This window comes from Pinus tabuliformis, chromosome 4_2, assembly GCF_031772625.1.
Source record: "Pinus tabuliformis cultivar Carrire ecotype Pingquan chromosome 4_2, CPIR1, whole genome shotgun sequence".
In the NCBI taxonomy this organism is placed as follows: domain Eukaryota; kingdom Viridiplantae; phylum Streptophyta; class Pinopsida; order Pinales; family Pinaceae; genus Pinus; species Pinus tabuliformis.
Genome location: NC_142304.1, coordinates 771,702,306 through 771,722,798, shown reverse-complemented (window position 1 = coordinate 771,722,798; position 20,493 = coordinate 771,702,306). Strand labels below are relative to the sequence as shown.

General features: G+C 40.2%; 1 protein-coding gene, 1 non-coding gene and 1 pseudogene across 2 annotated transcripts in view; all 3 read left to right on the top strand.

Annotated features, from left to right (window-relative positions):
* The window catches only part of LOC149171899 (3-hydroxyisobutyryl-CoA hydrolase-like protein 5), a 186,588-nt gene that overhangs the window by 103,764 nt on the left and 62,331 nt on the right, over nt 1-20,493 (top strand). The window lies entirely within an intron of this gene.
* LOC149171901 (25S ribosomal RNA) lies at nt 10,742-13,821 on the top strand (annotated as a pseudogene).
* On the top strand, nt 14,926-14,999 carry TRNAS-CGA (transfer RNA serine (anticodon CGA)). Its single transcript has one exon. It is a non-coding gene; the product is annotated as a tRNA-Ser (tRNA).

Sequence of the window (20,493 nt, the reverse complement as noted above, 5' to 3'; positions counted from 1 at the left end):
CTAGAACTCTGCAACAATATTTAGAGCCAAATGTGTCATCAGAAACCATGCATCGGAGTGCATACGCTACATGGAAGAGCCGAACCAGCGTGTATACAAAACTTCACCAAAGCGAACCAGTGTATATGTCATCAAATACTTACTTATAACTTTGCTGCACTTCCCGACTTCAGACATACCCAGATCATTACATACAAAAGGATAATACGTGGGTTAGCAACCAGATCTAGTCCATCAGATCACATAAAGATAAGTCATTATGATCCTAATCCATCATTAGATTTCATTCATCAACACTAAAGCAAATCACAATAAACTAATCTGAATATGTAGAATACTATGACCAGAAAATAGTCACTAGAACACATACATAATCCTGAAAACTGCAACAATAAACATAAACCTTATAGATCATACTTCAGAATATATACACTACATTCATAGGTCAAACTAGCGTGTATATGCCCTTTTTCCAAGGGGATCCAATGTACCAATCTGCAAATTTCATTCTATGATGTATAGGCTACTTCTGTATGCTAAACCAGCGTGTATACACTATTTTACCAAAGCCAACCTGCGTACAGATCTTGAAATGCTAACTTAATGCATCACAACTATTTCAGACTTCATTCATACCCAGATCATTACATTTAAATAATAAAAGCATGCGTCAGTATCTAGCATGTTTAAGATCAAACCACATAATGCTAATACATTTAAGCCTTCATGATTCCGGTCCATCATCCATCATCAACCACATAGGTGCATCCTTGGTTCAGATCGAGCAAAGCATCACAAACCCATAACCAGCATACTTGATCTTGCTCTTCATTAGATATTCAATCCTTGAGTGCCCTTGCCTAATGATCTTCACCTCCTTTTATAGTCTTAGGCCTTGCTCAATACCATGGTCCGAAACCACTTAGAATCAATACCATGGACCAAATACCTGCGGTCAACACATCCGACAAGATACCTTGGACCAATACCATGGATGAAATACCACAGACCAAAACCAAGTTTCTGAGATGTACGCGCCCTTCCTTCTGTGAAAGTGCATGTGTATGTGAACCTACGTGTATACGCGACTTGGTATATAGTGAACCTACGTATACCTTTCTTTCTTCATTCTTGGTGTTTACCTGCTATACTGTGTGTTAGCGCTTGAAATTTCACCTCAGGTTGAGAAAGGTAAACTCCAAGGCAACATCAAACCACTTAGCCTCGTAGCTAGCCCTACGGGGCAGGAGAGGGCTCTCTCCGATCTATCTCGGCAAAGATATTCAATGGATGAGATAACCAATAAGGAAAAACTGATTTTAGGCTAGTAAACTGATAAAAAGGTTTGAATTGCGATTTTTTGAGTTTTGGTGGAAAATTGGGGAATGACAATTTCGGGTGCGGGGATTGGACACAGTTTTCGCAGGGGGTTCTTTGGGGCGAGGTAGGAAACAGTATTGATGCCTTTGATAGAGGTGGATGGATGAGAATGACTGGTGAGGAGTTAAGGAGAGCAAGCAATAACCTTGAATTCCCCTTAAACAGTTGAAAACATTGATATTAAGCAAACTTAAAAGCAGAGCATGACAGTCATGAATTCTACTTTAACACTTCATTTTCCTAATTTGAAGAAAGAAAAGTAAGGAAATGATTCAGATAACACACTTACAAGTATAAATAGAAACACACCATCAATACATGTGACCACAAGAATCCCAAAAAGGACTGCAAAACCCTGGTCTTCCTTTGCCAAAAATTGCAGAGATACAGTGAGTAATACAATAAGAGCTTCTCCCTCAAGAGTCCAACCATGAAAATGAGCAAGAGTGTACATAATATAAATCATCTAACATCTTTCCCTACCTCTAGGGGTCGAGCTCACTATCCTAGGAGCTATTTCAACCAATTCTAAACTAAGCACTGAAAACTAGGCAGTCAAAACAATTTGCCTCTATAAGCTAGGAAACCAATTCATTCATTTAATTTTCACCTATCTCATGAATGAATCTTCTAGAAGAGATACATAAGTGTAAAAGTGTCATAAAATTACATCATTTACAACAAGGAGGATAAAAATCAACTCCAAAAAGTCAAACATAGTCAAAACTGCGTTTTGCTGAGCTGTAGGCTGAAATCCTGAGCAATTTGCCTGATGGGTCGCGCGCCATTCCTGAACGGGTCGCGCTCCTTTGAGAGCACTTTTGGGGAACTTCCAGGTGTCCAAATGGGGCAAGCGTAGGCGTGTTGGAAAGGTCTGGACGTCTTCTTTCCAGCCCAAGTGGAATTTCTGAATTTGGTGGTCATTTACCCCTCCAAAATTGCAATCTCCCAAGACTTCTTTCTGTGTGTCAAAAATGTGGCAGAAAATCATTTTTTGCTTGTTTTTTTGACTTTCTGGAGACCCAAAACTTCATAAAATCTCTTGGCAATGGGTGAGCATGTGTAACTTTTCATGAAAAATCCAGAAATGCTGAGTTTTCCTGGAACGAAGTAGCCAAATGAAAGGGTCGCGCGGGGGGTGAGACCCGTTGAGGGAACAAAACCTATTTTTTGCCTGAAAAAACCAAAATGACCCAAAATGCTCAAAATTTCTTGGAATTTGTGCTGGGGCTGAGCTATTTAGTGCCATTCTCCTTGAAGGAAGCCTCGGCCAAGATGTGGAGGGGGTCGGACCTTTTTCTTCGTTTTTGTGCTTTGGTCAACCGCCTTTGGAGCACTTTCATCTTCGCCTTGCACACGTGCATCCGTGCCCAATAGTGATTCTTCATATTCTTGAGCAAGTCCTTATCTTGGTTGGCCTTGGCCAACAACCTCTCCAAATGAGCATTGACCTGGAGAATCTCACGGTCATCACTTTGCCCATGGTCGGTTTCGGTTTCTGACATGGTTTCAAGAGCAAAGTGGCTGAAATGTACTGTTGTTTCTGCTTTGAAAACTTTTGATTGAAATGTCATTTTAAGGGGACAAGAATCACAAGGGAAATGTTAGGGAAGGGATACTTTAAAGGGAAATTGGGAATAATAATGAAACAGGGAGTTTTAGGGGAAAAATCATTGCATATACATCATTATACAATTTTACTTACAAGGATGTTATGGGAGGTAGGGTTAGGATTTTAATTTTTTGATTTCTTGGGGAGAGGGATAGGGTTTTAGGCTCTTAGCAAATTTGGAAGGGAAGTTTAAATAAAATGATAAGGAATATGTAATGGGAGGTGGACAATAGGAAAGAAAAGGGATACCTCAAAACAACATAATAAACCCTAGCAATTTTGACAACTTTAAGCCCAAAAGCACAATGGAGACTTTTACTTGCAAATGAAGACCTTTAAAAATACAATCATGATCTTCTTGAACTGTATCAAGCAATGATTTTTCATGATGGAGGGCCTACCTTGCAAAATTTGGCAATTTGTGGTTCCTTGGCAAGTTTGTTGGCGGTTTTGGCAGAGAGAGTGCTGATGGGTCGCGCGCCTTCAACGGGTCGCGCGCGTTATAACTTAACACTGGCAAGGGGCACCTGACGGGTCGCGCGCCTCCAACGGGTCACGCGCCTGGTTCAACGGGTCACGCGCCTTCCCAACTCACACAATTCGCTCAAACTCTCTTGGAAACAATTGCTCTATCACTTGAATGCACAATGAGGCTTGATGGAGGGAGATTAGGGCTTTTATAGCCTTGTTTGAATTAATTTCATGTCATAACCCACTTTATAATGTTTTTCCATGACACTTTATAAACTTGACTTTTTTGGTTTCCTTTTGTCCTGAAATTGATTGATTTGATGCTTTTCTTTGATAATTTTTGCAGGGATAGCATCTGAGGGATCTTGACAAGGGAGCCAGGGTTACATGCTATCCTTTGAATCATTTTGAATTTTTACAATTTTTACAAAATTTTGAGAAATGACCTTGGCAAATTTTGAGAAATGACCTTGGCTTTAAAAACAGGGTTTTTAAATCCAAGGTGAAAATTAACTGTACAAGATAGAATCTTTCGAAGAAATACTTTGAAAATCATCCCTCTGGCTTGCTGGGCACTTATTGACCTTCAGAGATGTGACCTTGAAAACAAACTGGACCTACACCCTAGACCTAAGACTTTTAACCTAAAGACAAGGCAAACAACTTTTGAAAAAGTTTAATGACTAAAACAACCTGATCCAGCAGTGCCAAGAGGGGAATAAAATACCAGCTCCTCCATCAGGGTTATGGCATGCCTAATGGAATGCAAGACACTGATGAGACACCTATTTATGCAAATTCAAAGAGCTTTGATCGCTGATGGAGGGCTACTAGACCGACTCTAACATTGTGATCTTTCATCTGAGAGAGTTTCCTTCTGAACTGATTCCTTGAAGCTTCCCTACATTTCATCACATCTATAGATACTACTTGTCATCCATTCTGTCACCTCTGATATCTCTTCTGTAGATTCATCTAGTTACCATGTACAAGTGAGTTGTTCTACTACAAGTTGGTTGCCATCAAGTACAACACATGCATCATAAAGCCAATAGGATTTGTACCATAAGCATCAATTAGCAGCACCAAGAACAACAATATGTACATTTCCATCATCAATTTGCAAGGTAAGACAATGTAGCTTCAATATCATCAATCTGTGACCAGGTGTGCAACAACAACAACAAGCATATCATCAAAAAGTAAGATAGGGAAGTGTAGCATCATTCTTCATCATCATAAAAAAATGTCATGTTTCCAAGTATCATCCAATAGATGTAGCAATAGCATAATAACCATGTATTAGCAACATCATTCTTCATCTAAAGAAGAATTATTACACCAACACCACTTCTTCAAGAACGTATTTCACCAATATGCAACTCAAGAAGATATCATGATCAGGAGCTTCAGCAACACACATAATGCCACCAATGGATTGTTAGAAGCATAGAAAATGCTCCCCCCTGGACTTGTGCCAACTCTTCACTGTCAGATTTGGTCATATCATCTCATATATTAGTAATAATTATCAAAGTATCTTCATCAACCAGTCATCCATGAAGGTATCAACAACTTATAAAGGCCAAAAGCACCTCTAAATATCAACAACGGACTGTAATCATCAACCATCAGAACAGGAAAGCCAAAAATAATTGACTGAAGCATATCGGTCCCTTTTCTTGAGTTTGTCCCACTATTTCTTCATGATACCAATATATATGTGACTGTTTAGTTCAGAACTCACGTATATATGCGACTTTTCTTTATAGGATCATTGTATAGAAAGTGAAATATTGAAATTTCACACCTTCAGCTTCCCCTGAGTCTGTTCTATCTGTACCTGTGCACTGTTACTACACTAGAGGAAGTATCAGTAGTATAAGAAACATGAAGAAAAAAAAACCATGGGAATCATCATCAAGACAAACATGTATTACTTCCCTTGAGATTACACATCACTGATTATAAGGACATGATAATCATCTTCTATTTTCATGAGATCAAGTACGTCTTACCACTTCCATAGCCACTATGAGAAATTTTTATTTAAGAATAAGGGACTGCAATATGCACCATCTTCTTTTACTCCGAGTCTTAATCTTTCTCATATTTATGAAAATTTCGTTCTTCAAAAACATATAATTTTTCTGGATTTCTACATCCTCTAGCTATGAATTTTCCAGTTAATTCATTCATAAGCTTGCGCTTGGTTGATGCAAACATAGTTATATTTCCCTTATCTTCCATTTTCCCTACACTTAGAATATTCTGCTTTAGCCCTTGAGCTAATAAGGAATCAACTGCTCCTCTAGTTTTATTAATTCTAGCCTTACCTTGTCCTAGAACTTTTGTTGAAACATTAGTTCCAAGACTAGTATTACCATGTTGGGTTTTCCTGGGAGACTCCATTTTACTCTTATCTCCAGTCATGTGATGAGAGCATCCACTATCTATGTACCATTCATCTTCATATTTAAATGAGAAGAGAGCAAAACCACATCATATCTATTCTTATTTTTCCTGTTCATTATGTTAAATGTTGGAGGATCCATCTTTTTCAATTCTTCTGACATTAATTTTCTTATTCGGTTGCTAACCATGTTGTCTGCAGCGATCGATAGACTTGTTCCTGCATTATTTCACTACATGCCCAAACTTGTTACAAGAATAACATCTTCTATATATTCCTTCTATTGCAATCAATTGCTTTATGATCAAACATATCGCAAGGAAAACAATATCCCTTAAAGTACTCGAAAGCTGATGATCTTTTTGTGAGACATTTATTAGCTTCAAACATTCTACTTCTGCAATTTGCTACAACATGTCCATAAGTATGACATATAGGACATTCAACATTATTGATCAGAGGAGAAAATCGATTAACACTTCTATAGTTAGGAGTAAATGATTTGCTTTGAATACTTTCTTTCCTTGATTGTTGATGAGGTTGAATTCTTATCTCTTTGTTGAGCATTTCAAAATTTTTATTAGAATTCCCTGTCTCAACTTGTGAACAAGATTCTCCTTCAACAATTTCATGAAAACCAAGACCAGAGTTGATGGCAGGAGACCTTTGACTATTAAGAATATTATCCAAAATCTTAGTACTATCTTGAAATTGCAAATGTTTACCTTTTTCTTCTAATTTACCTTTTAGGATATTTACCTCAACCCAATATTGATTTTCCTTTTCTAGATAATGCTTATTCGTAATTTCTTCAACCTTTCTTCCTTCCTCCATTTGTAGCTTTAATTTGAGGATCTCTTCTTTCAGCCCATTTTCTTATTGTTTAAATGCTTGAAGTAGTTATTCATTCCGCTTATCTGATTTTTCAAGATCTGCACTTAGAGAGATGACCTCAGCTTCAAGACCTTCACAATACTAGTTAGATACCATACCAACATGATCCTTGTGTTCATAAGCCTACAACTTATCTTTAATATTAAAAATATTTTTCAAAGCAAGATCAAGTTTTGTTCTAAGATCAAAAATTTCCTCTAACCTATCTTCTTTTGAATCAACAACTCCATCTATCATTTTGGACACAATGTTAGATATAGGATTACCTGGGTCTTCTTCATGTATTTCTTGTAGGTTATCCCACACTTTATTTGGAGTAGTATAATGAATAACCTTATTCAATATTGAATCATATAAGCTACAAAAGATGTTACTCAAAGCCTTACTGTTCTTTTGCACTTCCTTGTCTGATGGAGGAAACTTGGTGTAACCATTGCACACTAGATGCTAGACATCGAGATTCATTAGAGTATACTTCATCTTTCCTTTCCATTTTTGATAATTATCTTTGCGTAGAATAGGCACATATGCATTTTCCATTGATTCTAACCTACCTTGTTCTGTTGCTTCAAGAGGCATCGTTTTTGAATCTATTTTCTCTTTAGAGTGCCTCCTTTCACTTTTACCCACAAGTTCGAGTTCAGTAGTTTCACTATCATCATCACTATCATTATTGCATAGATAAGGAAATGTATCACATTTTGAACAAAAACCCATACCTGATTATGGTTCTCATTCTTCATTCTTAATCAATAAAAAGTGGGTTGCTCCCAAAATTGAATATTTGTTGACATTTATAACTCTTACTACATCTGATATATTCCCATCGACATTTTCAATAAAAGTACAATTTTCTTCTAGGCCATCAAATGCATTATTACTTTTATCTTCAAATTCCATAAGTGATAACCTTGATGAGACTCATGTTCTTCACCGTTTGAAAGACCATCACTATATTCATGTGTATAAAAACTTCTCTTGTTTTCAAACAACAATGTAAACTTTGAAATGAGAACTCATACTATTACCCGTTTTGTAGAGATAGCAAAAAAGTGACCCGATTTTGAAAAGGGGTGATGCAGAACACATGTGTTTTTTAGAGCATAGTTTTTGGCACTATAAATTTTTTTATGTACATTGCATTTTAGAATGGTAGTGTTTTTTATGCTGATTTAAAAACGTGGTAATTCTACACCAGGCCCTTTTTTTAAAAGGCTTCTTTTTTTAATTTTTTAATTTTTTATTTTTCTAATGTATGAAATGTAAATAATTATTTTGTAAATTTAATAATTTTTGAAGTGGTCTTTTTCTTCATATTTTCTTGTTTTTATTTTAATTTTAATTTTTTTGTGGTGAGGTTTTTATTGTTTTTCATATTTAAAGAAGAAGGTTGATATTTTGAATTTTCGATATTCTACATATTTATACATCGTTAATTAATTTTTCAATCCACAAGAAATAATTGTTTCTAAAAAACAATCTTTTTTAACAATGGACATAAAAAGAGCCATTTTTAACAGAAATATAACTAAAAAACTACATGTTTTGATAATTTTTTGCTACAATTGACATGCGAAAATCACAATTTTTATACAAAAATTTTAACTAAAAATGGTTAAATAATAGCTTTTTTTATGAATTTCATGTCAAAAAAATAATAATAATCAATTTTTTTTCAAAAAATAATGATTAACTTAAAAATTAATGCGAAAATCACATATTACAAATAATGAACACATAACAACCTTAATTGAGTGTATATTCTTCTCATAAAATTTCAAATTCAAAACATTACAAGTATAACTACTTAATAGTTACAAAAAATGAGCTTGATTTCCAAGCATAGCTTAAATTTAATCAACAATTTCACGTAATCCAAACTCTTCGTCCTCTAGAGTTTCATCATTGTCTTCTTCCACAATATTTTCTACTTCCTTTTGCTCATTTTCATCTTCTAATGGATCTTTGATGTCTACGAATCTCCCAATGTATGTTTTTCCAAACATCCCATGTAATGGTGGTTGGGGTTCCTTTGCCTTTTTTGCCACACGTGATTCACTAAAGTCCCCTTTCTTCAACCTAATTTCTTGCATTGCATCTGGAAGGTTGGTCGGCCTGAGCTTGCTCCCCCTTCAAATTAAGGCCCCCTTTAAATTAAGGGGGGCATACAAGGCCTGAGATGGATGGTAGAAATCTCTCCAGGTCGGTTGAGATTGAAAGGCTTGATACTGCGTTGTATGAATTCTATATCAGGAATTTCACAACTGGAATGTGAGCCATTTCTTCATGCATAATGAAATATATAATTAATGCATTGTCTGCTAAACCATAATGACATATATAATGAATGAATGCATAATAACATATATAATGAATGCTTGGATTTGATCACGTAATGACATATAGAATTCATTATGGAATTACCTATCTAATTCTTTGATCAATTCCTCGAGATAACGTAATGACATATATAATGAGCATCATTCAATCTCTCAAGAATGACTAATGAATCACATCGAATCTAGTATGAAACATATATTGAGTCATGACCGGAAGAAATCAAGTCAATTCGATCGATTCTCTAATCAATCCTTCAATAGCGTAATGACATATATAATGAGCATCATTCAATATCTCAAGAATGATTAACGAATACGGGTCGAGGTGAAAGTCAAAGTGCCTTGGTTAGTGAAACACGCCGCCCAAAGGTATTCCTACGGCGAATCAGTCACCGACGTGTTACTACTTGGCTACTACGCTTGAACCCTCACCATATGAATAGTGAATGACCCCTATGAAGAAGTAGGGGCCCTCTATTTTGGGAAAATAGAGCAAGAAATCGATGGCGGCCTTATTAGTCGAGCCCCCGCCAGTCCTCTCCCTTATGGTCGAGCAACTCAAGTTCCTCTCCCTAACAGTCGAGCCCCTTCCGGTCCTTATGATCGAGCCTCCTTCCTTGATGCTTATTGGTGGTGGGCTTATGGTCGAGCAACTCAAGTTCCTCTCCCTCTCCTTATATTGAGAGCCATCTCATTATTAGTCAAGCGTTCGTTCCTCACCCTGTCGGGGGCATCCTCTCCTTAACAGTTGAGCATGCTTATGCATCCTTATGGTCGAGCCCCTGTCGGTCTTGATTGATCGATTCATGGGAATATTAATAAGTGTGAAAGACGCATCTGTGGTCCCCTACTAGGCATATAGCCTGGGCGTGTTCATTTGGTGACCTACGGGGCCCAGGACATAGTGTCCAAGTAATAATCATCATCATGGAAATCAATTGACTGCCTATTTTTCTTCAGCAGGATATTGGATTGAGATCGGTTCTATATCCCAGACCGACATGGGTGAACAAGTAGAGTATACTAGGGCGCTTGAGAGAACCATGTTTTTGGGTCAAAATGACCTCGTCACTTCCATAATGACATATGCCCATATATTCATTGATAAGAAAGCGTAATGACATATGCCCATTGCAGCATTTTTTGGTGTAATGACTGCTATCGAGTCATGATTGGAAGGCCCCAATCATTTCGCGCAGAGGTTCATGAGATTGATCTAATTTCCTGCGAAGTGACATATATCGAGTCATTCATGCATAATGACATATATAATGAGATTGATTTTGGTCACTAGAGAGAGAGACAAAATCAAAGCATACTCGACATATATCGAGTCATAAATAGAATCACGTAGAAGGAAAAGGTCCTCTCCCTGGGGGGTCGAGCCTGCTTGTGCATCCTGAGTGATTGATTGATTGATGGGTGTGTTAGAACACTTGACTATATGGAGAGGGAATTTGGTGCAGTGTGAAGCAGGTTTAATTCCTGCTATATCGAAAAGAATGCATCGGATGGATGCCCGGGCATTGAGAGGGAAGGATGCTTCCAAAGGCAAAAGGCCATGGGGAGATACCGTCCATGATCCATGGATATCCAATTGGGAAACCGTATCCAAGCCCCTTGGCTAGTCCGCGCTCCTTGGACTTGAAAGACTTAGCGAACCAAAACATCTAAGTAGCTATGGGAATGGGAATCAACCGAGAGTCTGTTAGTAGCAGTGAGCCAAAGTGGATTAGGAAAATAATAAGCAGCGAAGGTTTTCATTTCGATCTTGGTCTCATTTTCCTAGCCTTGCCTTCTCTGCATGATTCATTTCAGTTCATTGGATGATGGAAGAGCTAGGCATGCCGATCTTTGCCCTTTGATTTAGGCTATAAGGTGCCGTAAGGAACTTGAGTTGCTCGACCATAAGGGAGAGGTAGGCAGAATTGTGAATGAAAAGGTTGGAAGATCTGGCCAAAGAAGGTGATAGCCCTATAGAGAGTCCCATGGTTCAATTCTGTACATAAAACGCAGCGTGTTTGAATTAGGATCACTTCGTAGCGAGAAAGGGAGACCACCCTCTAAGCCCAAGTATTCCTCAATGACCGATAGTGTAAAAGTACTGTGAGGGAAAGGTGAAAAGAACCCTAGGAAAGGGAGTGCAATAGAAAGAAATCCGATGCGAACAATCAGTCGAAGCAATTTCTTGCTTGACCCTTCGGGGGAAAGGAGCGAAGCTGCGGGTAAGATTCTCAGGGTCTAATCTGATCGGAAATACCCTCACCCATCGGAATGAGTGAGTGACCCCTAAGTCATTTGGGGCCCTTTATTTGTTTCAAATATCTGAGCAGAGCTCAAGGTTGGGTTGACCTGGATGCGGCTCACCCTAATGGTGTACCTTTTGCATAATGGGTCAGCGAGTAAATGGTAACAACGGCTTAAGCCATTAGGTGTAGGCGCTTTCCAACCAGGGAATCTCCTAGTTGTGACTATTTGACCTGAAACCAATCGATCTAGCCATGACCAGGATGAAGAGAGCTCTAACAGGCCTTGGAGGACCGAACCCACGTGTGTGGCAAAATATGGGGATGACTTGTTGCTAGGGGTGAAACGCCAACCAAGATCGTATATAGCTGGATTTCCGCGAAATCTATTTCAGTATAGAGTGCGTATAATATGGCCCGACGTAGAGCACTCAATGGGCTAGGGTGGCCCAAAGCTTGACCAACCCCAAGGAAACTCCGAGTACAAGCTTAATCAATCATACAGATAGACTTTGGGTGCTAAGATCCAGAGTCGAGAGGGAAACAACCAAGATCATAGGCTAAGGTCCCTAAGCAATCGCTTAGTGGAAAAGGAAGTGGTGGAGCGATGACAGCCAGGAGGTGGGCTTGGAAGCAACCATCCTGCAAAGAAAGCGTAATAGCTCACTGGTTTAGCTCCATGGCACCAAAAATGTATCAGAGCTCAAGTGATTCACTGAAGTGACGAGACCTTGGAAGCGATAAGCAGGCTCTCAAGACCCAAGGTTCTTTATTGCTCACCCATAAGGGTGAGGTATTTCTTGCTCGACTAACAGGAGAGGTCATTTCTTGCTCGACTAACAGGAAAGGTCATTTCTTGCTCGACTAATAGGAGAGGTCATTTATTGCTTGACTAACAGGAGAGGATGGCGAGAAAGCGAGGTGCCAACCAAGTGTCAGTAGCAGGACGTTGTGTCAATCAGGGAAGGGCCAACACCTGGAGATATCAGAAGTGAGAATGCTGACATGAGTAACGATGAATCATGTGAAAAACATGATCATCTGCCAGTTCCAGGGTTTCTGTGTTCAGTCAATCTACGCAGAGTGAATCGGTCCCTAAGGAACCCCTAAAAGGGCTTTCATCCGATGGGTACATGAAAGTGACGAAGTTGCCCTGACTACTGAACCATGCATGTCTATCGAAGTGAATTGGATGAGAGTTCAATTTTCCTGCCAACCAAATTGAATGAATGCAAAAGTGCACTTCTCTTAGGGTTTCAACTTCCAGGAAAAAACTTCGAATTGGGAGGGTGGTCGTCCCGGTGAACTAACCGTACCCCAAACCAACATGGGTGAACAAGTTGAGTATTCTACGGCGCTTGAGAGAACCATGTTGAAGGAAATTGGCAAAATGACCCCATAACTTCGGGAGAAGGGGTGCTCTCCCTCCTATCTTTGGGTTGGGAAAGCAGCACATACCACGGGGTAGCGACTGTTTATTAAAAACACAAGACTCTACCAAGTGGTAACATGATATATAGAGTCTGACACCTGCCCGATGCTGGAAGGTTGGTAGGAGAAGTGTGATAAGCTTCGAATGGAAGCCCTGGTAAATGGTGGCAGTAACTCTAACTGTCCTAAGGTAGCGAAATTCCTTGTCGCATAAGTAGCGACCTGCACGAATGGTGTAACGACTACCCCACTGTCTCCGACATGGACCCAGTGAAATTGAATTCTCTATGAAGATGCGGAGTACCAACGGCTAGATGGTAAGACCCCGTGCACCTTGACTATAGCTTCGCAGTGACAACCTCTTACAAATGTGTGGGATAGGTGGGAGGTAGGGAACTATCAATCTTGGAATACCACTCTTTTGTCTAAGGATGCCTAACTGATTCTTTCTCTAGATTGATTCTCAAGGCGTAACACTACAAGGTGTGTAGTTTATCTGGGGCAGATGGCTCCTAAAGAGTAACTGAGGTGTGCAAAGGTAGGCGCTTTCAATAAGCAATCGTAATGGTCTAAGCCTGCCTGACTATGAGACTCACTGGTTGAACAGAGACGAAAGTCGGCCATAGTGATCTGGGAGTCCCGCGTGGAAGGGCTCTCGCTCAACAGATTAAAGGTACACCGGGGATAACAAGCTAATGACTCGCAAGAGCTGTTATCAATGGAGTCATTTGGCACCTCGATGTCAAATCATCACATCTTGGGGTTGAAGAAGGTCCCAAGGGTTCGGTTGTTCGCTGATGAAAGTGGTACGTGAGTTGGGTTTAGAACGTCGTGAGACAGTTCGTTTCCTATCTACCACTGGTGTTGAAGGGAGAACTGTGAGGAGCCAACCCTAGTACAAGAGGACTGGGTTGGGCCAACCTATGGTGTACCGGTTGTCATGCCTAGCAGCGCCGGGCAACCAAGTTGGTATGGAAGAACTGCTGAAAGCATCTAAGCGGGAAATCCTTCTCTAGACAAGTTCTCGTACGAGGTGAAAGAACATCACTTCGATAGGTGATAGGTGTAAGCACCGTGAGGTGTTCAGCGATATCATACTAAATTGAAAAGAACCTCCTCTTTCTTCCAGGAAAAACCACAACTATTTCAAGCAAGCAGAGCAGGCCTAATACTATAGATAGAGAGTTCAAAAAGGCCTTTTAGCCTTGCCTTGAAAATGGTGGGGGAGGGGAGAGGGCTCATTCCTCCAGTATAATGAATTGATCCACACTGGGCTATGATAAGAATCACTCTCCACTCCTCTCTATATAAAGAAGAAGGGGATAAACTGAGGCAATATTGTCAAGTTGCGGCTATCCCTCCGGGCCGAAAAGGATACCCCTTCCCCTTACTCCTTCCTGTTCAACTCTCTGGGCTCTCTGGGAAACCGTTATAATGGAGAGCTCATTTAGAAACTTTTTGGTAGGGCGATTTCAGTTTGCTTAATAAGGTCTTGAAGCCTTAATATTGGGTTAGATTCGGGTTCCCGAGGAGCTGGAAGGCTGCTCAACCATAAGGATGCGTAAGTAGGCTCGACCATAAGGATAGGTAGGGGCTCTAATGTTAGGGAGAGGAACTTGAGTTGCTCGACCATAAGGGTTGCCATCGAGAGGGAGAGGATGCGCAAGCAGGCTCGACCATAAGGAGCGGCAGGGGCTCAACTGTTAAGGAGAGGAACTTGAGTTGCTCGACCATAAGGTCTAGCAGCGCTTGACTGTGAAAGGAGAGGAACTTGAGTTGCTCGATCATAAGGACCGGTAGGGGCTTGACTGATAAGGCCACCATTGATTTCTTTCTCGACCATTAAGGGACGAAGTCACTCACTATTCAAATGGTGAGGGATTTATCACTCGACTATTAAGGGCCACCATCGCCACCATCGAGAGGGAAAAGAGTCTTTTGAATTGAAAGCTCTCCATTTTCAAAAGGATAGAGATCTTGCCCCTCTGTTTTCAAAAGGCCCACCCCAAAACCAAACACTTTGATTTGGAGGGCCCGCTGGCCCTTTGAAAATAGAGAGAGGGCATGACTCTTTCCCCTTATTAAGATGACAGATTCCAAGGTCCAGAGGTCTTGTGCTTCCGAGGGCAAGGAAGCACTGCGCTTTTAGTTCAGTTTGGTAGAATGTAGGTCTCGAAAACCTAATGTCGTGGGTTCAAATCCTACAGAGCGTGAGTAGTTCATCTATCTATACTAAGACAATGTAAAAGTATCTGTTGGGCCTTTTTCCCTTTCAATCATACCTGTCCTGGATTTTCTATTTTATCATCCAGTTCTTTAGCCTTAATTGAGTCTAACACTTTAGAAACATCTAAGGGGAGATGGGCGACAACATATTCTATCTAAATGATCTCCTAAATAGCTATTCAATCCAAGAGCTTTTCAAAGACGACATTATTGAATGGCGGCTGTTGCTATTCAATGAAATGAAATGAAATTCAATGGTCATCCTCTTGTTAATAGGCTATCTCCCTTTCCTTATCAGTCTGCTCCTCATCCTGAGTATCACCTTGCTTGAAACTATCACTTGTCTGGGCTATCGGCCAATGCATCTTCTTCATCATCAGATAGATTCTAGGCCACCTCTCAATGGTGGCCCTCTCGATGGTCGAGCGATGGCAGCCTTTTAGTTCTTCAAGTTCCTCTCCCAGTGGTTGAGTGATGGTGGCCTCTTAGTCGAGCGTTCGTTACCTCTCCCATAGGTTGAGAGTTCGACAGTCTCACCCTCACCTTGCCGGGGGCATCCTCTCTTTTGGGGCCCCTCCCCCCCAAGAGAGTTACTTGTCTCCCCCCACGTTACCTCACCCTCACCCTCACCCTCCTATTCCTGCATCTTAAGGAGACAGAGGTTTTGAAAGGATGAGGTCCCTAGCTATGATAAAGTTAGGAGTAGGGATGAGATCAACATGGTTAACTAGTACCATTGTTGAGGATACTTATTATAAGGGTTGTTACCATGGCTATAGCTGAACACCATGGAGTTGTGTATTTTTATATAGTAAGCATTATACATAGATTAGAGAGTGTAGTCTTATTATTCTATGGGAGTTTCTATCTAGCTTAGACATATCCTTAGACAAGATTCTTAAGGGAGGGAGTGTCTTACTAGCTACTGATATATTTTTGTCACAATGGCTATGGGAGAATATTAGGCCATGGAGACCAAAGATAGATTCTTATTAAGCCTAGCTAACCTATCATTAAGGTACACTAGAGTGAGGGCTTTAGAGGGACGGCCCAAAGTTGATACATTGGGAGTAGGAGGACACATAATTGAGAGAGAGATGTCTCTTTTATAAAGATTATAAACTAAGGTGCGAAGTCGCTTGTCCCTCCGGGGGCAAGGAGAGTATGAAAAATGATATATATAGTATGATACAAAATTATATGAGGATGTATTACCAAACACATGGGGTTCCATTGTCATGAGGATACATTCCTAGTATGGTAAGACGATAACCTATCAAACTTTATACTCCTAGGTAGAAGATTAGGGGAGATTGAACTATAGATATGCAAGAAAGATTGAAGTGGTTGAGGGACTATGTAGATAGTAGATGGCCTAACATAGTGGCTAAACATGGAGGTTTAAGGGTAGAGAGGCCTTTTATAGCTATAATAGAGGTGTTAGAGGGTGGTATAGTAGTAGGTATAGGTATAAGTGTAACTGTCAATGCCACTATATAGGTGGAGATTTAGCAAGTTAGATAGCTTAGATTTAGGTGTTTGATTTAGCAAATCGACTATCAGGGTTTATAAGGGAGACGTAGTACTAGCCATGTGAGAAAAGCTCATTATGATAGATCCAGGGATTCTTATGACCATTTAGAAACACCGGGTAAGAGTTTATATGTTATTTCTATTTCTTAAGCATCTATCAGTCCATATGTATGGCTTGAGCCACTAGCTGAGTGAGTTGCAGGGAGTTGGTTATTTGTTCCTTGGTAACCGGTAGCCGTAACCTATATAGAACATGCAAGTAAAAGGGAATCGGATCCTACGAAAGTAACAAAGGTAGTTCTTGGAGGTCGCAAGTGCAAGTTTTCGGCCATCCATTCAATAGTAGTGAAAGTGGTAGCTTACCAAATTGACAAATATAGATATAGTTAAGGTGGGGTAGGTTAAGGTAGGGTAGTAAAAAACCACCAGCTCACGCAATCTTACTCAATAGGTCCCAGCCTATTAATCCTAAACTAGGGTTTTAGGGGCCAACCAATCACTCAAGCGAGCATGAAAACCCATTGTAGTTCACCCCACACCGGTAAGGTAGGTAAAGGCACAAGCACTAGAAGCATAGGTGGGAACACAGGAAGCATCCCAGGCACCAGAAACAGAGATAGAGATGGAAGCAAAGGTAGCATTTCAAGCATCCGAGTAAGCATGCATATCCAAGTCCAAGGCTAGAAGCATATCCACCAGTTGACTAAGTAGATTGAATAGACCAAGCAAAAGCAGCTAAGATGGGGGGAATAAAAAGGGATTACACAATAAGAACCACACCCATATCGCCCATACCCACCCTAGTAGAATAAGCGAACAATGGAAAGGATAGACAGATAGGCAGATACAGTTGCCCGAATGGTATAGCTAATGGAGATCAGGAAAAACAAGTGCTTACTCTGGGCATTAGCAAGCATATTACCTAATAGCTTAGTTCGCCAGGGGGAAATTGTGTAGCTAATTCCATGTCTAGTAATTAGGGACAAATCAAAACCACCTATGCTTTCACCTATGCTATGGAGAGTAGAGGCAAAGGCTTTGTCGATTGGAAAAATAGAAGCCATAATCAAAGGCAAGGGCAAGGGCAAGGGTTACAGAACCAATTGAAGCCCAAAAGCGAGATCGATAGCCCATTTCAGATTACCTAGTTGCAGTAGAAACAAAGGCATTATAGCAAAAAGCACATCGCTTAGTGTACCTTCTAGATATTTTAGTTCAATATCCTGTTCCAATTGAAGTCATCCATCAACTTTGAGTTTGTGGGTGGAATCCTTCGATAAGAGTATTGAAAAGCGGATTTCATATTTGCCAGGGAATCAAATAGTATCCTATTTGTGCTGGTGGGTGAATTGAGGGAATCATATGGTATCACCCTTCTAGCTCTGCTTGTCTATTTGGTAAGACCTTGATTTATTCCCCTCACTCCCTTGTGTAGCCTAGGTTTGAATAAGAAAAAGAATAGCTAGATACGTTTCTCTATGGTGATTTAGAATCATTTATATGACAACCTACACAATCAATAAGGAAGGAGAGTGCTTATTAATTGAGATGCTTTGAATGCTTATTGGGAGAACCCCAGTGGCTTACCCTTATGTGCTACTTCATCCAGTGTGACCTCCATCATTCACTGGTTACCTGCATTATCCTTATTTATTGCCTATTGCCTTATGTATTGTTATGACTTCATCTACCTACAGGCACTCTTACTGAGGAAAATAAACCTACCTACAAGCAAGCGTACCTTACCTACCTCTTAACTGATTCTACTGAACCCTTAGCAATATTGTCCAAATAAGATGGGGGGAAGTCGCAGTATCACAATCAATATCTTGAAAACTATACAATGTAGGTAGTACTAGTCCCTAAGACTATTGGTTACCCATTCTCTTTGGGGGTCAAGGCACCATTCTACCTCCTCACCATTGGGAGTAGAAGTTGTTCCACCTGAAACTAACCTAGACTCCTCCTGCTGAAGGGTTCAATGCTTATAGATAGCGGATTCACTTGGGACTAGACACTCACTAAGGAATGAGAGCCACCACCTATCGTGAATGCCTTTCCATCTTTTCTAACATTCGGATTCTACCACCATCCACTCCATATCCTTGGGCGGGGGGGGCATTGAGGAGGAGCCTGGATTGGATAGAAAACCAGCCTTGACAGATCCCCCCTCTTTATATTATGTAATAAAGGCCTATTATTATTCTTATTTAGGGTGACCCTTACCCGATATCGAGGAGTTCTCTTATCCAGAAACAGGAGGTGGTTGGATGGTAATGTCTCCGACCGACACCTGATCCACATTGATGGCTCAAATGTCAATGGGGAAGCGAAAGCTGGGACAAGTACGATCTATACATTTCTCAACACGAGATTTTACGCTTCAATCGAATAGGACAGAACCGGGGGTGATACCAAGTAAACCAAAACCATTTCACTATTTATTCACAAAATTCACCTTATCAAATAATATAAATCAACCTCCTTTTCAGTCACTCTTCGATACTGTGATTGCACCCTGCTACCCCATTGATTATAAGTAACCCCCCATTCTAACTTCCTCCTAGGATGATGTCAAAATAGGGATATCAACCAACTATCAACGATCACCAACTAAAGAGAAACTAGAAACCTTTTACCCTCTCCCTAGAGGACTACTTATATGAACAGAGTGGTTATGTTTGACTATGTCAAATGGCCTAACTACCCTAGTCAGCTCATTAATACACACCACTACATTGTCAAAAACCCTTGTTGATGAGGCCACAAAAGCATGTTCATCTACCTTGTCTTGCACAGCTATCCCCTGGCTCCAACAAAAGCCTCAACCTTGCCATACATGCTACACAATAGCATGGAAGAAAAGATCGCTTCACTCCCCTTTCAATCTCTCCAGGCAGGTGGAAAAATGGAAGTGCTAATTTGACGCTATGTCCTGGGTCCCTGCAGGTGACCGAATGACATGCTATGTGCCAGGGATGCGTCTTTCACACTTATGAAATTCCCATGCCATGAATCGATCAATCCTTTTTTGTCCCTAAAGGGTGTCACTCATTATATATGTCATTTCATACCTTAAATGATCGTAGCAAAATGATGGAAATATCTTATCGAAGTTGCTCATTTTCCAGGAGTGAAATTCCTTTTTTTATTAGCGGAATGACTACCACATATTATTTATGCAACAGTGGTGTTCCAGATGCATGAAAATTTGCATGAAAATTGTCCAGATTTTCTAGTATTATCTACGTTGTGGTGGTTGAAAATTGGCATGAAAATTGATCATTTTCCAGTAGGGAAAGTCCTGAGTTTAGTAGTGGAATTCACTCACTATATTATATATGTTGCGGTGGTTGAGAAGATGCATGAAGAAATGGCTCACATTCTAGTTGCGAAATGCTTGAGTTTAGTAGCGGAATGAATGAAATCTATTATATATGTTGCTGTAACCCAACCCAATTAGGGAAGTGTAATCAGAGAAGGCAGTCTCAGGCCTTGAAATCTTGACCAACCTGGAGAGATTGAAAGGGGAGCAAGAGATGCCAGGCCAACTACGAGATATTTCTACCGACCATCTCAGGCCTTGTATGCCCCCCATCATTTGAAGGGGGAGCAAGCTCAGGCGTTGTATGCCCCCCTTCATTTGAAAGGGGAGGAAGCTCAGGCCTTGAAATATTTACCAACCAGAATAGATTGAAAGGGGAGCAAGAGATGCCAGGCCTGATATCTCGACCAACCTGGTATGATCAATTGTTCCATTGGCTCTTGCTCGAAGCACCTACTATTATATATGTCATTTTGACCAGTGATTCTAGTCATTCATGGCAGATTTCATTGTTGTTTTTCCAAACTAATATTTCCCTCCTTAGAGGTGAATTCAAGACCAGAGATAGTGACATTCATTATATATGTCATTTCAATCAAGTTTCGGCGAAGCGCTTGAACTCT